Raw genomic sequence first — 17,782 nt, 5'->3', positions numbered from 1 at the left:
CTTCAAACCAAGCTGCTTACCTATTGCAGATTCAGTCTTCCCAGCCTGGTGCAGGTCTACAATTTTGTTTCTGGTGTCCTTTGACAGCTCTTTGGTCTTGGCCATAGTGGAGTTTGGAGTGTGACTGTTTGAGGTTGTGGACAGGTGTCTTTTATACTGATAACAAGTTCAAACAGGTGCCATTAATACAGGTAACGAGTGGAGGACAGAGGAGCCTCTAAAACAGGGTTCTTCAATTCCGGTCCTGGAGGGCCGAAACACTTCTGTTTTTTATTTCTACCTGGTAGTTAATTGCACTCACCTGGTGTCCCAGGTCTGAATTAGCCCCTGATTAGAAGGAGAGGATGAAAAACAGAGGTGTTTCGGCCCTCCAGGACCGGAATTGAAGAACCCTGCTCTAAAAGAAGAAGTTACAGGTCTGTGAGAGCCAGAAATCTTGCTTGTTTGTAGGTGACCAAATACTTATTTTCCACCATAATTTGCAAATAAATTCATTAAAAATCCTACAATGTGATTTTCTGGATTTTCTTTTCTCATTTTGTCTGTCATAGTTGACGTGTACCTATGATGAAAATTACAGGCCTCTCTCATCTTTTTAAGTGGGAGAACTTGCACAATTGGTGGCTGACTAAATACTTTTTTTCCCCCACTGTAACTGATTACATTTGGCATGCATGTAATTTTTACCGTATTACAAGGGCCGCCAAAAGGTTGCTGGAATTGATATTTTAGTTGTTATTTTAAGACATTTCTATTAGTTTAATCACAAAATAGTACAGAAGTGTGTGGGTCACAGCAATGACCGCAAAATGACTCAAAATATCTAGGGAAGCAAAATCCATCCAAAATATTTTCTTGGCCAATAAGGTACAGCCAAAGTAAGGGAGAAAATCATGTTAGATTGTATTAAGTGGAACATCCCTTTAATTGAGGTGCCCTGTCCTAAACAACATGCAACAATCGGCTCACAATCTGAGGGAAAATTTAAACAATCCAGACTTGGAATGTTGTTTTTCCCCCCCAACATTTTTCTTTCTACCTTTACCCCTTTTTAAAACTGGTGGTTTGATTATTCTTCACACTCAAGAAACTAGTGGTAACCTGCTATATTTTTTAAATTTTATGTAGCTAAATTCATAAATTGTGGGCAGTTTGTTTGTTTGAACTTTTCTCATTCAGAAAAAGTCAGTTCTCCACCCTCTCTCCTCCATCCTCTCTCCTCTGTGACCCAGAAACCGATAAGTGGTCGAGGAGATGTAAATTTGTTAGAAAGTGAACGGAAGTGTTCCCTCCTCAATAGCCAAATCTCATCGAGAATAGTGTGTATCCTACCCGAGTCCTTCGCGGAAGACTTGAAATATAGGGCCTTTTCTCAATTATTATCTGAATTCCTCCTTTTGAAAAAGGTAATCGTGGAGAGGCGTTGAAGAGAGGGAAAGTCGACGAAAATGTGCTTGTATGAAATGACTCTCCTCCACTCATGCGTTATCAGGCAAATTACGTTTATAGAGGTGGATCTCAAAATATATACGTAAAGTGATACAAACAAATTTTAGTTGTGCAAAACATTTGATAGATAACACGATAAGCAGTGGTGGAAAAGTACACAATTGTCATACTTGAGTAAAAGTAAAGATACCTTAATAGAAAATGACACCCAGTAAAATACTACTTGAGTAAAAGTCAAAGTATTTTGTTTTAAATATACTTAAGTATCAAAAGTAAATTGAATTGCTAAAATATTCTTAAGTATCAAAAGTAAAAGTATAAATAATTTAAAATTCATTTTTATTAAGCAAACCAGATTGCACCATTTTCTTGTTTTTAGTTTAATTTACGGATAGCCAGGTGCACACACCAATACTCAGACATAATTTACAAATTAAGAATTAGTGTTTAGTGAGTCCGCCTGATCAGAGGCTGTAGGGATGACCAGGGATGTTCTCTTGATAAGTGTGTGAATTGGACCCTTTTCCTGTCCTGCTAAGCATTCAAAATGTAACGAGTACTTTTGGGGGTCAGAGAAAATGTATTAAGTAAAAGTTGTCAAAAATATAAATAGTAAAGTACACATACCCCCCAAAAAATTTGTTTTTATATTATTGTTAAAAAAAATATATATATATATATTTTTTTACCCCTTTTTCTGCCCAATTTCGTGATATCCAATTGATAGTTACAGTCTTGTCCCATCGCTGCAACTCCCCTACAGACTTGGGAGAGGCAAAGGTCGAGAGCCATGCATCCTCCGAAACACGACCCTGCCAAGCCGCACTGCTTCTTGACACACTGCTTGCTTAACCCGGAAGTCAGCCTCACCAATGTGTCGGAGGAAACACCGTCCAGCTGGTGACCGAAGTCAGCTTGCAGTCGCCCGGCCCGCCACAAGGAGTCGCTAGAGTGCGATGGGACAAGGAAATCCAGGCCGGCCAAACCCTCCCCTAACCCGGATGACGCTGGGCCAATTATGCGCCGTCTCCCAGGCGCGGCCGGCTGTGACACAGCCTGGGATCAAACCTTGGTCTGTAGTGACGCCTCAAGCACTGCGATGCAGTGCCTTAGATCGCTGCACCACTCGGGAGTACTTAAGTAGTACTTTAATGTACACCACACGATAAGTAGCATATTGTTTTTAAACGTGTGCATGCTTTTCTCCAATGGACCCAAAAAAATGCAGATTCAAATGGGGTTTGGCAGATTTAAAAACTCTTCCATGAATGACTCCGGTAGGATCATAGAGCTAGATGGAGGACTCATCTTTAAAGCTGTGCCATTATAGCGTCTGTGACAGCATGGGCGGCGCCATTGAGGTTATCTCCATTTAAGGAGTCAATTTTCTTATTCACGATTAACTGATCCCTCCCGATGACCCGGTTGGACATGACTCCAACAGGGTCACCAGGAGGGATCCGCCAATAAAGTTGGAAGTCCCACCCAGTTGACTACATTAAAATGGTGGAAGTTCTCAATGGTGCTACCCATCCTGATACAGCCTTTTGGCCACTAGAGGCCCCTATCATATTATCTATGGGTAGGATACACATGACTAGCCTCAAGGTGGCTATCAAGGAAAAGGCCCTAGAGGTAGCCTACCTGATGGCTTTCCACACAACCCCCTCACGTTGTTCCTCTGTCTTTAAAGGGGTAATTTGATTGCTGCATAAATGTTTTGACTTTTAATTTCATGATATATAGCCATTGATTCTTAAAGAATATAACTTACAAATGCATCATGATCTCAGTTCAACTGTCCAACCACATCAAAACCCAAAGTATATGCTTGTTTTACTCCTTTGTGTGTAAACAATGTGTAATTGTAAACAAACACTGTATAGCCTCAAAACATGGTTACATTTAAAAAATATATATCATGGATGGTCAGTCCTTGCATACATAGCTCTTTCTATGAATTTGAAAGTGGTTACATTTGTCTATCCCCATTACTCAGCTGTTTACCGAAACAGTGGCGGGGTACCTGCTTTGTTATTGTTTGAACTTCAGATTGCCCCTTCAATTGAGAATCGGTAATTGACAGTCGTGAGAACACCACAGACAAGACACAACTTTTTTGTCTACTCTCGTGGAGTCTGAGGTAAGGTTGCCAATTTTAACAATTGCTTTAATATAGGTTAAATGTGAATGGCTAGATGTTAAGTGGCTCTGTCATTAGCTAGCTAACGGTCACTTGGAAATTAATTTGAGGGCCTTGCGACTAGCCAGTCTCACATACCAACGGTAGTAAGACATGGCCACAAACCATTTAGCTAGCAAACATTCGATATGCTAAAATAAAACGTAACTGCCAGTGTGACCCCAGGTTAATGCTTTGTGTCATTGTACGCATTTTACTCTTAATAACAGACAGACTTTTCTTCTCACCTTTTTGTTTCATGGTGGTTAACACCAGACGGGCTGCAGCGTTCTGGATGAGTTGTAGGGGTTTAATGGCACAGGCAGGGAGCCCAGCCAACAGCAAGTTGCAGTAATCCAGACGGGAGATGACAAGTGCCTGGATTAGGACTTGTGCCGCTTCCTGTGTAAGGTAGGGTCTTACTCTGCGAATGTTGTAGAGCATGAACCTACATGATCGGTTCACCGCTTTGATGTTAGCGGAGAACGACAGGGTGTTGTCCAGGGTCACGCCAAGGTTCTTTGCACTCTGGGAGGAGGACACAATGGAGTTGTCAACCGTGATGGCGAGATCATGGAGCGGGCAGTCCTTCCCCGGGAGGAAGAGCAGCTCCGTCTTGCCGAGGTTCAGCTTGAGGTGGTGAGCCGTCATCCACACTGATATGTCTGCCAGACATGCAGAGATGCGATTCGCCACCTGGTTATCAGAAGGGGGAAAGGAGAAAATTCATTGTGTGTCGTCTGCGTAGGATTGATAGGAGAGACCATGTGAGGATATGACAGAGCCAAGTGACTTGGTGTATAGAGAGAATAGGAGAGGGCCTAGAACTGAGCCCTGGGGGACACCAGTGGTGAGAGCACGTGGTGCGGAGACAGATTCTCGCCACGCCACCTGGTAGGAGCGACCTGTGAGGTAGGACACAATCCAAGAGTGAGCCGCGCCGGAGATGCCCAACTCGGAGAGGGTGGAGAGGAGGATCTGATGGTTCACAGTATCAAAGGCAGCAGATAGGTCTAGAAGGATGAGAGCAGAGGAGAGAGAGTTAGCTTTAGCAGTGCGGAGAGCCTCCGTGACACAGAGAAGAGCAGTCTCAGTACGGGAGGACAGTCAAAGCTATTTTCTGTCCACGTACCCCAATGATGGAACCAGCTTGCCCCTGAAGCTAGGACAGCAGAGTTCCTCTCCATCTTCTGAAAACATCAACAATATACCTATTCAAAGAGTAATCCCACTGTACCCCCCAGCATGACTAAAATGTAAATGTAATGTAAATCACAATGTCAATAATGCAATGTGATGGCCCCATTTGCTTTGCTAATTGCTCTTGGGGGGCCTCACCCTGTTAGGCTATGCATTGGACATCTATTCCTTGTCAGTAGGCAGGTTTCCATTGACCCAGTTTTATTCGACAAAAACCATTGCAACATGTGTAATGGAAACGGCAGCTATATGAGAAAGGTTCTAAACATTTTCATCTGTCGACAATTCAAAAGAAGGTGATAATTATACACTTCAGAGCCAATGAGCTTAAGTTTGTAGATAACAACCCGCCTACATCCTCTATCAGTAAAGGAATTTTGTACCAATGTGTGTATTGTTCTCACTTTCTCACTGCTGAACCAATCAAGTATGGTACAATTTAGATAATGTTTAGCCTGCTGAGCTAAAGCCTAGGTATCTTCACGTCTCAGATGAGGTTACTCCTCATGCAACTTACAGGTCAACTTAATTCCCAGTCAACCCAGTCCTGCCAATGAAAAATTGCTGTTTTATCCACAGTATCCAGCCAGCTGTTAAAATACCTCTATCACTGCATTTGAATGATTGGTCATCGACTCATTGTTTGCCTAGGATCACTGTTTGAAGGAGAGTGAGTGTGTCACAGAGAGACGGGCCCATCTTAGGAAGCTGGGAGAGCAGCAGGAGTATGTGCTGGCTTTCACAGAGAAAGCCCTGAAGAGTGAAGACCACAGCTCCCTGCTCTCCTGCAAAAGACAGGTACAGTTGAAGTCGGAAGTTTACATACACCTTAGCCAAATACATTTAAACTCAGTTTTTCACAATTCCTGACATTTAATCCTAGTAAAAATTCCCTGTCTTAGGTCAGTTAGGATCACCACTTTATTTTAAGAATGTGAAATGTCAGAATAATAGTAGAGAGAATTTTTTATTTCAGCTTTTAATTCTTTCATCATATTCCCAGTGGGTCAGAAGTTTACATACACTCAATTAGTATTTGGTAACATTGCCTTTAAATTGTTTAACTTGGGTCAAAAGTTTCGGGTAGCCTTCCACAAGCTACCCACAATAAGTTGGGTGAATTTTGGCCCATTCCTCCTGACAGAGCTGGTGTAACTGAGTCAGGTTTGTAGGCCTCCTTGCTCGCACACGCTTTTTCAGTTCTGCCCACAGATTTTCTATATAATTGAGGTCAGGGCTTTGTGATGGCCACTCCAATACCTTGACTTAGTTGTCCTCAAGCCATTTTGCCACAACTTTGGAAGTATGCTTGGGGTCATTGTCCATTTGGAAGACCCATTTGCGACCAAGCTTTAACTTCCTGACTGATGTCTTGAGATGTTGCTTCAATATATCCACATAATTTTCCTTCCTCATGATGCCATCTATTTTGTGAAGTGCACCAGTCCCTCCTGCAGCAAAGCACCCTCACAACATGATGCTGCCACCCCCGTGCTTCACGGTTGGGATGGTGTTCTTCGGCTTGCAAGCCCCCCTTTTTCCTCCAAACATAACAATGGTCATTATGGCCAAACAGTTCTATTTTTGTTTCATCAGACCAGAGGACATTTCTCCAAAAAGTACGATCTTTGTCCCCATGTGCAGTTGCAAACCGTAGTCTGGCTTTTTCTATGGCAGTTTTGGAGCAGTGGCTTCTTCCTTGCTGAGCGGCCTTTCAGGTTATGCCGATATAGGACTCGTTTTACTGTGGATATAGATACTTTTGTACCTGTTTCCTCCAGCATCTTCACAAGGTCCTTTACTGTTGTTCTGGGATTTATTTGCACTTTTCGCACCAAAGTACGTTCATCTCTAGGAGACAGAACGTGTCTCCTTCCTGAGCGGTATGACGGCTGCGTGGTGCCATGGTGTTTATACTTGCGTGCTATTGTTTGTACAGATGAACGTGATACCTTCAGGCATTTGGAAATTGCTCCCTAAAGAAACACTCAGGTAACATTAGAGATAATGCATGCTACTGCCCTGATCTATTACCATAAAACTTAAATTAATAGCCCAGCGTTTATTTGCTTCAATCACTGAACATAACCAGTGCTTATTAGAGACAGGCTTCTTGTTGAGCCAGGCGTCTCTTTCCTTAATGCACACAGCTTTTGCTCAAATAAAATGTTGAAAAGACTACCACACTGTTTATTGTGACCAGTATGACCAGTATAAACATTATAATAACAAATCCGTTGCAGATCAGACTTGCAAAGACTTGGTTGCCTATCGTATACCGCTTCTTGGCGCCATGGCTAGCAGCGTTGACAAATAATATTACTATGGGAATATCAGCGCTGTGTCCATGGTAACCTCGTAAACAATTCATTTAGACACAGCGTTTATTTGAAACAGGCGATTATTTGTTGAAATGTGTGCCGATGCCCGGCTATTAAAGGGATACTTCAGAATTTTGGCAATTAGACTTCTAGTCATTGTGCTAATGCTAGTTAGCATTGGCTTGCGAAACTACACTGAACAAAAATATAAACGCAACATGTAAGGAGTTGGTCCTATGTTTCATGAGCTGAAATAAAAGATCCCAGAAATGTTCCATGCGCACAAAAAGCTTATTTCTCTCAAATGTTATGCACAAATTTTATTACATCCCTGTTAGTGAGCATTTATTATTTGCCAAAATAATCCATCCAGCTGACAGGTGTGGCATATCAAGAAGCTGATTAAAACAGCATGATCATTACACAGGTGCACCTTGTGCTGGGGACAATAAAAGGCCGCTCTAAAATGTGCAGTTTTGTCACACAACACAATGCCACAGATGTCTCAAGTTGAGAGAGCGTGCAATTGGCATGCAGACTGCAGGAATGTCCAGCAGAGCTGTTGCCAGAGAATTTAATGTTAATTTCTCTACCATAAGCCGCCTCCAACGTAATTTGAGAATTTGGCAGTACGTCCAACCGACCTCAACTGCAGTTCATGTGTATGGCGTCGTGTGGGCGAGCGATTTTCTCATGTCAACGTTGTGAACAGAGTGCCCCGTGGTGGCGGTGGGGTTATGATATGGGCAGGCATAAGCTACGGACAATGAACACAATTGCATTTTATCACAATTTGAATGCACAGAGATACCGTGACAAGATCCTGAGGCCCATTGTCGTGCCATTCATCCGCCGCCATCACCTCATGTTTCAGCATGATAATGCACGGCCCCATGTTGGAAGGATCTGTACACAATTCCTGGAAGCTGAAAATGTCCCAGTTCTTCCATGGCCTGCATACTCACCAGACATGTCACCCATTGAGCATGTTTAGGATGCTCTGGATCGACATGTACGACAGCGTGCTCCATTTCCGGCCAATATCCAGCAACTTCGCACAGCCATTGAAGAGAAGTGGGACAAGATTCTACAGGCCTCAATCAACAGCCTGATCAACTCTATGCGAAGGAGATGTCGTGCTGCATGAGGCAAATGGTGGTCACACCAGATACTGACTGGTTTTCTGATCCACGCCCCTACCTTTTTTTAAAGGTACCTGTGACCAACAGATGTACAGTGGGGGGAAAAAAGTATTTAGTCAGCCACCAATTGTGCAAGTTCTCCCACTTAAAAAGATGAGAGAGGCCTGTAATTTTCATCATAGGTACACGTCAACTATGACAGACAAAATGAGAAAATAAAATCCAGAAAATCACATTGTAGGATTTATTTATGAATTTATTTGCAAATTATGGTGGAAAATAAGTATTTGGTCACCTACAAACAAGCAAGATTTCTGGCTCTCACAGACCTGTAACATCTTCTTTAAGAGGCTCCTCTGTCCTCCACTCGTTACCTGTATTAATGGCACCTGTTTGAACTTGTTATCAGTATAAAAGACACCTGTCCACAACCTCAAACAGTCACACTCCAAACTCCACTATGGCCAAGACCAAAGAGCTGTCAAAGGACACCAGAAACAAAATTGTAGACCTGCACCAGGCTGGGAAGACTGAATGTGCAATAGGTAAGCAGCTTGGTTTGAAGAAATCAACTGTGGGAGCAATTATTAGGAAATGGAAGACATACAAGACCACTGATAATCTCCCTCGATCTGGGGCTCCACGCAAGATCTCACCCCGTGGGGTCAAAATGATCACAAGAACGGTGAGCAAAAATCCCAGAACCACACAGGGGGACCTAGTGAATGACCTGCAGAGAGCTGGGACCAAAGTAACAAAGCCTACCATCAGTAACACACTACGCCGCCAGGGACTCAAATCCTGCAGTGCCAGACGTGTCCCCCTGCTTAAGCCAGTACATGTCCAGGCCCGTCTGAAGTTTGCTAGAGTGCATTTGGATGATCCAGAAGAGGATTGGGAGAATGTCATATGGTCAGATGAAACCAAAATAGAACTTTTTGGTAAAAACTAAACTCGTCGTGTTTGGAGGACAAAGAATGCTGAGTTGCATCCAAAGAACACCATACCTACTGTGAAGCATGGGGGTGGAAACATCATGCTTTGGGGCTGTTTTTCTGCAAAGGGACCAGGACGACTGATCCGTGTAAAGGAAAGAATGAATGGGGCCATGTATCGTGAGATTTTGAGTGAAAACCTCCTTCCATCAGCAAGGGCATTGAAGATTAATTGTGGCTGGGTCTTTCAGCATGACAATGATCCCAAACACACCGCCCGGGCAACGAAGGAGTGGCTTTGTAAGAAGCATTTCAAGGTCCTGGAGTGGCCTAGCCAGTCTCCAGATCTCAACCCCATAGAAAATCTTTGGAGGGAGTTGAAAGTCTGTGTTGCCCAGCGACAGCCACAAAACATCACTGCTCTAGAGGAGATCTGCATGGAGGAATGGGCCAAAATACCAGCAACAGTGTGTGAAACCTTGTGAAGACTTACAGAAAACATTTGACCTGTGTCCTTGCCAACAAAGGGTATATAACAAAGTATTGAGAAACTTTTGTTATTGACCAAATACTTATTTTCCACCATAATTTGCAAATAAATTCATTAAAAATCCTACAATGTGATTTTCTGGATTTCTTTTTCTCATTTTGTCTGTCATAGTTGACGTGTACCTATGATGAAAATTACAGGCCTCTCTCATCTTTTTAAGTGGGAGAACTTGCACAATTGGTGGCTGACTAAATACTTTTTTTCCCCACTGTATATCTGTATTCCCAGTCATGTGAAATTCATAGATTAGAGCCTAATTTATTTATTTCAATTGACTGATTTTCTTATATGAACTGTAACTCAGTAAAATCTTGGAAATTGTTGCATGTTGTGTTTTATTTTTTTGTTCAGTATACCTCTTAACTTAATTCATACTGGACACAAATACATAAAAATGGTATCCACAAGTTCTGGGGAGGTAGATCAAGGGCCTCATTGCCAAAATCCAGAGGTATCCCTTTAAAAGGGACAGGCGGCTATTTGAGACTCTGCGTTTAATTGAAGTTTTACGGTACATAAATGTATCTTCCTTCCTTGACCCACCAGTGCTCAAGTTGTCTCACCATCTTGTCTCCTTCCATCCTCTTCTTTCCCCTTTTAGATCCATTATATATCCCAAAACCCCAGCAAAGTCTCTTATCATGAAGGAGCTGAAGCTCCATTGTGGCCAGGACATCCACCAAACCCTTGGGTGTTTTGGTACTTATCAAAGCAATGTGATTTTGAACACTTTCAATTATCATATTTATAAACTTGCAGTGATACGTCTAGATTTGTCGGACTGATGAATAATGACATCTCTATGCAGTGATGGTGCTTTTTTGTGGGCTTGATGCTGCCAGAAAATTGTTTTAATGTTATAGATCAGAGAAAAATGGTTGAAGATGGTGGTAGTTGTACTCTTAATTAATGTGTCATTCTGTTTGCGTTCAGGGGAAATTGTGACTAAGGAGGTCCCATTTGCTCAGCTAAACCTGAGAAAAACTTGAGTTAGTCCCATTCAAATCAATCTTCCCAAATTTTCTCTGGAACAGCAGAGAAACAGCACAGCATCCTCACCATTGTCACCCTCATCCCAGGAAACCTCCAGTACATCAAAGGGAAATGCTCCCTTCTCCCAATGTCAACCAACACTAATGCACTCGCTTTCCCTTCCCCTATCCCCATGAACCAGAGAAACCGTCATTTTACCACTTTTCCCCTGACCCTCGCAGACTCTTTACAGGCACTATCCTCTTCCTGCTCTCACAGCCCTCTGTCCTTGTCCTCTACGTCTGCTGTGAATGCAACAGGTCCCCAGCAATTTTATCAAAGTGCTGTAAACACGGGAAACAATGACTGCTCGTCATTATTGGGGGTTGCCCAGGACACCCCTGTCCCGTATCAGGGTGGCTCCTCAGTCTGACCTGATGGTGGAACTTGTTTCCCCGCCCTTTCATGTCAAAAGGAAAGCAGGGGATGAAAATGTGGGTCCTCTAATTAAACTAAGTCGTTTGCAGCCCTTGAAGGTACCAGCGGACTCCCCCCTGTGAGAGGGTTCCCCCTGTAGGTGCCGAAAAGCAGGCTGTGGACGTGGCTGCTACAGTTGTCATGGAAAGAAGCTACGCCCACCATCATGGATCAGAATGCAACGGCTCCAATGGACAGACAAAAAGCTACTAAGGCTTCAGGCAGCCATCAATCAAATCAGGTTGTTGGCAGGAGTGCCAAGATGGCCAATTGGGTGGTTTTAGCTCCCTTCACACTCCCTGTTACGGGGGAACTCCATCACTTGGGGCATGTCACCAGCTAATGGCACTCTTTTTTTCCTGCCACCGTGAACACTCCCCCCAGCTTTGGATGTGTAAGGGCTGTCCCCCCATACTTAGTTTTGTCCAACAGCGCTCCAGTTTCTGGTTCCACTGGCACTGTGGGCAGGCTTGACAATCGAAGCCTGGTCTTCATCCATAATGACATGCCCTTTTTCAACATCAAGTGCTAGCTGGTTCTGTCTCAGGAGGACCCTGCCCACCAGGTCTGCCAGACCTCACCTCTCCAAAGAGCCCAATGGTTAGTTGTGAAAAAAGGTCTTTACTCTTTATTTCCCTCTTATCTATAGTTTCTCCTAGTAGTTCCTATCCCATAGTAGTTCATCTGTGTCCTCCTCCTTTGCCTCCCATCTCTTTTCTTCCTCTCAAATCCATATTCTGTCTGTTGGTATCCCAAATCTCCTTTTATGCTTTGCCCATTGTCCTATTTTGTTGTATCCTCAGTTAGGTCTTGTGTAGTTGAGCAAATAATGGAAAGTTGAAAATTCTGCTAAATCACAATTTGGGAATCTTCAGAATGACTACTTACTGTAGTGTTGCATTATCTGAAGTATAAAAATTGTAGATCAACTGTGAATAATGAATCATCATATATCTGCATTTTGAAATGTAATTGGAAACTTTTTGAAGGCGTTTATAAATTGTTAAGTAAGAACACGCCTTTGATACAGTCTTACATTCGCATTAATAAGGTACTATCACACCCTCTCAACAGGAAGCTCCTCATTCCACTGGTCCAATCAAAATCAGAATTATTCGACAGGTAAAGAAGACTATTTAAACGGTTCAGGACACCAAGCAGCCCACCCAGGATGGCACTGCTCAGTCAGGCTTGTTCAGAAAGGATGAAGCCGCCTCCACTCTCCTCATACAAACTGCTACTGTCCAGGCAGACTCTGTACAAATGGAAATTGCCCAGACAGACGTTGTCCAGGCCGACCCTAGTCTGACAATCTTTGCTGTTGAAGAAACCACGGAGACAGACATTGTCCAGAATACAACTGCCCAGCCAGACTTTGTCCCGAATGAGACCAACCAGGCCGAACTTGTCCAGACTAAAACAGCCCAAATGGAAATTGTTCCTGCTCAAGTAATAGGAATCTAGGAGGAACAAACGTTACGGCCAGTTACATGCCCAATGGAGTCTGTGAGGGCAGACATGCTTGACCCTGCCCAAACTGTTCCTGTCCAGATGAACCTTGTGCAAACTAACACTGTCCAAAGCGACATTGTGCAGACTGAAACTGACCAGACTGACCTTGTCCACACAGAAATGGTTCGTGCAACTGAAACTGTGCAGAGGGATTTTGTCCAGACTGAAACTGTGCAGACCGACTTTGTTCAGACTGATAACCAGACTGAAACCGTGCAGACTGAGACACTGCTGAGACTGATTTTGTGCAAACTGAAACAGTGCAGACGGACTCTACCTTCATTGAAACTGTGAAGAACGAAATTGTCCAGTTGAACTTTAACCAGACTGAAACCGTTCAGACAGACCCTGTCCTGACTGAAACAGTTTATACAGTCCAGACAGACACTGCACAGATGGAACCAGTCCACAGTGAAACTGTCCTTACCGACATTATGCAGACTGTGACTGTGCAGAGGGACCCAGCCCCAACTGACTTCAGAGATTATTCAGACCGACATGTCAACCACCAATGAAACCGATGTGGTACCCACCAATGACACTGTCAATGTGGTCAGTGTAGGGCTGTTGCGGTGACCGTATTACTGCCACACCGCCGGTCACGAGTCATGAAGGCAGTCAAATTCTACATCACCGTTTTGTCATGGTAATTAGGCTTCTCCAAGCTCTGATGCTGCTGCTGGTCATTTAATAGCCTACCAAACATGCTAACTGCCTGGTACTCAGCACTTTTTATTGTCCCTCTAATCACTCTGACATCAATGCAAATGTCGAAAATCTAATCAAACACTTAATTAGAGCCCATGAGCTCATGTTGTGCAACATTTCTATAGGCTATGCAATTGTGCGAGAAAACAGAGTGATGGCCTCTACTAAAAAGAGGAGGATCCCATCAGCTTTCTATAGGCTAGGCCTACTTTATTTATTTCTCAACTTTCCTAATATTAAGCACATTGTTTATCTTTACAACAGGAGTATAGCCTACCTGGCTGGCATGAAAATCAACCACGGAAAGCGTCCTCCATTCGCTATTTAAATGCATAGATGACATGTATTTTTTTCCCCCACTGCCCCTGTTTCGAGACAGGTGCATGATAATGGTCCATTCTAAATCAAAACAAATTTCACACATATTATTTAGTATATGTAAAGAAGATTAAATCAAGAATTGTCTGATGGGTGACAATATTAGCCGATCACTTGTGAATAATATATGATCACTTTAGAGCCTAACTGGCATACATAAGCAGCGCATGAGTTTCAAGTTTGGGGAAGATAATCTTCACCATAAAAATGCACCTTTGTAATAATATAAGCATTACATGCATAATCGCATTTGCAGTCACTTTTGAAAATTGTGTTTTCCTGCTAATGGAACATTCACGCTTATAACCTACTGCCATGTGCGCATTGCTGCGCTTATAATGTGAAGAAATAGCCTATCAACATTCAACAGCCTATCAAGTATATCAACATTTTAAGCTAAATGTAACATCAGTGCATGGCTCTCTGTAGATTTCCGCAGGTGTCTTTGCTTCGGATGCCCATCCCTTGTCGGTGCTCCGCCATCCCGCTTCCTCCCAGGGGTCAAAGGGCAGGAAACTGTCATTCAGGTGATCCAGACGGACGTGCCGGTAAGGCCAACTGTTTGGTTTCACCGACTGCATATGTTATTGGTTTGAATATGTTAATGTCACATTTTCTTGCTCACACTGGTTTATACATCCTCCAGCAGCCAGAGTCTCCTTGCTCCTCCATGTTGAGCCCAGACAGTCTGAGGCGCACCCCATCCCCCCAGCTACGCCCTCTCCTGGCCAGGAGGAAACACTGCACAGCATGTAGGACGTGAGGGAAGCTCACCCTGTGTCGCGTGTGGACGGGGCTTCCACAGGGAGTGTGTGTCACATTCCACCCATCTGTGCCTTATCCGAGTGAGCTTGTTTTAATTAACCAAGTTAATTGCATTCTAATTCTAATCCCCCCCAATGAACTGTTAAGTGTGATTCTCAGCATATTATTTTAACTTATGTATTACTTAAATAATGTATGTCTTATTTCAATCTGTATTGTATATTGACCTCTAAAAATGTGGGCTCCTGTGTGGAAAGATGTTTCACTGTGGGCCCAAATAAAGCATTGAGATTTGTCTCTCTGCATTGGCCTGATGTGTGTGATACTGCTCACCCAGTGAGGGCTGGCAGTGTATGCTGTGGCGGGACCTCTCTGATCTGGCAGAGCTGCAGGACTACAGTGGGACCAACAGGGAACTGTGTATGAGCCCTCCTGACCAAATGGTGAGCCTTTTTACTTCACATAGCATGTCTGGGCATGTCTGCTAGCTTTCACTTGAATATGTGCATCTGGGTACATAAGACTGTGCATGCCCAGTTCTCTGTCTGAGCATGTCTACGCATGTCACATTTAGTACTTATTGACCCTGACTCTATTTTAGTGGCGATGGTCTGCTTTTTTTTTAAAGACACAGGGGTAGAATCAGAATGTAAACCATATATTTCTGATATGACTGGATCTTGATTGGTTATTTTAACCCAAACTCATCGTACCCACCGTTTTTTAGTCTGGCCATTAAATCACCAATCAAGATCCAGTCATATTGCTTCTGTTAGTTTGTCCACTCCAAGGTGTTTGTTTGTCCAGTGTAGTCTACAGCGATGGTTCACACACACACACACACACACACACACACACCACTGCAGACCAGTGTTTCCCAACTCCAGTCCTCAAGCACCCCCAACAGTATACATTTTTGTTGTAGCCCCAGACAAAGTCACCTGATTCAACTCATTGAGGGCTTAATGATTAGTTGACAAGTTGAATCAGGTGTGCTTGTCTGGGGCTACAACAAAAATGTATGCTGTTGGGGGTACTCGAGGACTGGAGTTGGGAAACACTGGTCTGCAGTGGGGTGTGTGTGTGTGTGTGTTTGTGTGTGAACCATCGCTTACTCTTTGGGGTAGACCCTACAGAGATGTGAGCAACTACTGCTTGTCCTTTCATGCAAAAGTACAGCATTGTCCTCTACAGACCAGCAAAGGTAATCGACAAATGCAACTTACTGCATTTATGCATACACATCCTTAGCATCCCTCTTTTAGTATTGTCATAGATAGTGTTAGCTATTAGAATGTCACACATAATCACATGATACTTTTAATATTGATATGAATGTAATATTAATAAAAAATATAATGTTGGTGACGGTCCTAACTTTTTTCCTGCAATGTTTATTGCCATGTAGGTTGCAGACAAATGACTAGTCCCTTTATTGAAGTATGACTTTGTTTTTCAATTGTGTGTGTTGGATATACTGTATACAATTACAGTTTGATGTTAGTCAGTTGTCTTGCATTGACTCTAGAGAAATATTGTATTTTGACTCTCTCCCTCTCCTTAGCTCTCTTCCTGGTCTTCTCATCGACATCACCTTGATACGGGGACGGTTGCTGCGGAAACTGCTCCCCCCCCCCCCCTTATCGCACCCCATGTCTGGCTTCTCCTCCACACACTGTTGAAGAGCGTGAAGGTGAGGAGACTCACAGTGGATGTGTCCATGACTCAGCACTATGATTTGCCTATAGAGAAATATTACGGCTACAGTTGCATATGTAGGCCTTCATTTCCAAATGAATGGCTGTTTTCTTTAGCGAAATCCCCTAACTCCTACCTTTCCTGTAAATTGTGAAACAATTTGTCAGAGCTTTGGGAGTTGGAAAGCAGTATTCTATTGCTGTCTTTAGTCATCAATATAGTGATATGGATCTCACTTTGTTGTTCTTGTCCTTCATTACCCTTTCCTCTTTTTCCTCAGTATTCCAAGTCCCTGGACCGACTTGAGGCATGTTTCGGGAAGGAGCTGGGCAAAACGTTCGAGGGGATCCTTCACCCTTCGCTGCTCGTCAACCCCCACCAAAGGGAAGCGGAGTGTGGAGTGGAGTGCAGAACAAGAGGGGGACAAGGAGAAAGTGACCATGAGGAGAATCCGAGACTGAGAGGAGGAGCGCGCAGGCAGAGACATTTCACACAGGACTCTATGAAAGATGGAGAATGGCAGCAGAAGCCTGTATTTGTATATTGAATTTGGCCATTGAATTCCTTGGTGAACATATTTGTACATACAGTTGCGGCCAAATATTGGCACCCTTGCACTTTTCTTAAATAATTCCCTATTTCTTCTAAAATAACTTGAAATTGTAAAAAACGTTTGTTCTCCACACCTTACTGTATTTTCAACATTTACAGAACCAATTTTATTTTGGTAAATATACGTTTAAAATGTGTATTTACAAAGTAAAATTGTCATGGACAAAATTATTGGCAACCCGGAGAAAGTACCTGGTTGCACAGCCTTTGGCCAAGATAACTGCAGACAAATGCTTCAATAAGCTGGCTGCACCTTATTACTGGCAATTTTATTCAGTCTTCAGCAGCAAACTGCTCTAATTCTTTAAAGTTTGAGGGGTGCCCTCCACCAACTGCTGTTTTCAGCTCTCAACAATAGGTTATGGATGTGATTCAGATCTGGACTCTATGCTGGCCACTCCAGTACAGGCCAGCGTTTCTTCTTGAATCATTCCAGGGTGCCTTTGATGTTTGTTTGGGGTTGTTGTCCTGCTGAAAGACCCTCAACCTTGCAACAGAAACCCAGTTTTTTTTACACTGGATTGAACATTGTACTCCAAAACACATTGATAATCTGCTGTTTTCATGATGTCTTGCACATGTTCAAGGCCCCTAGTACCAGAGGCAGCAAAGCAACCCCACAGCATTATCAAACCTTCCCTATGTTTGATTGTAGTTATTTTCTTTGAAGGCTTAATTTGGTCGTTGGTAAACATGGGTAGCCCCACTGCTGAAGAAGACACAAGAAAGCCTGATTGAACTTCTCAAATGGAATGGTTCAAGAAGAAATGCTGGACTGTTCTGGAGTGGCCAGCCAAGAGTCCAGATCTAAATCACATCCAAAACTTATGGTGAGGACTGAAAACAGCAGTTGGAAGAATTCGAATTAGAGCAGTTTGCTG

This window comes from Coregonus clupeaformis, chromosome 17 (assembly GCF_020615455.1).
Source record: "Coregonus clupeaformis isolate EN_2021a chromosome 17, ASM2061545v1, whole genome shotgun sequence".
Taxonomy (NCBI): Eukaryota; Metazoa; Chordata; class Actinopteri; order Salmoniformes; family Salmonidae; genus Coregonus; species Coregonus clupeaformis.
This window is presented reverse-complemented; position numbering follows the sequence as displayed.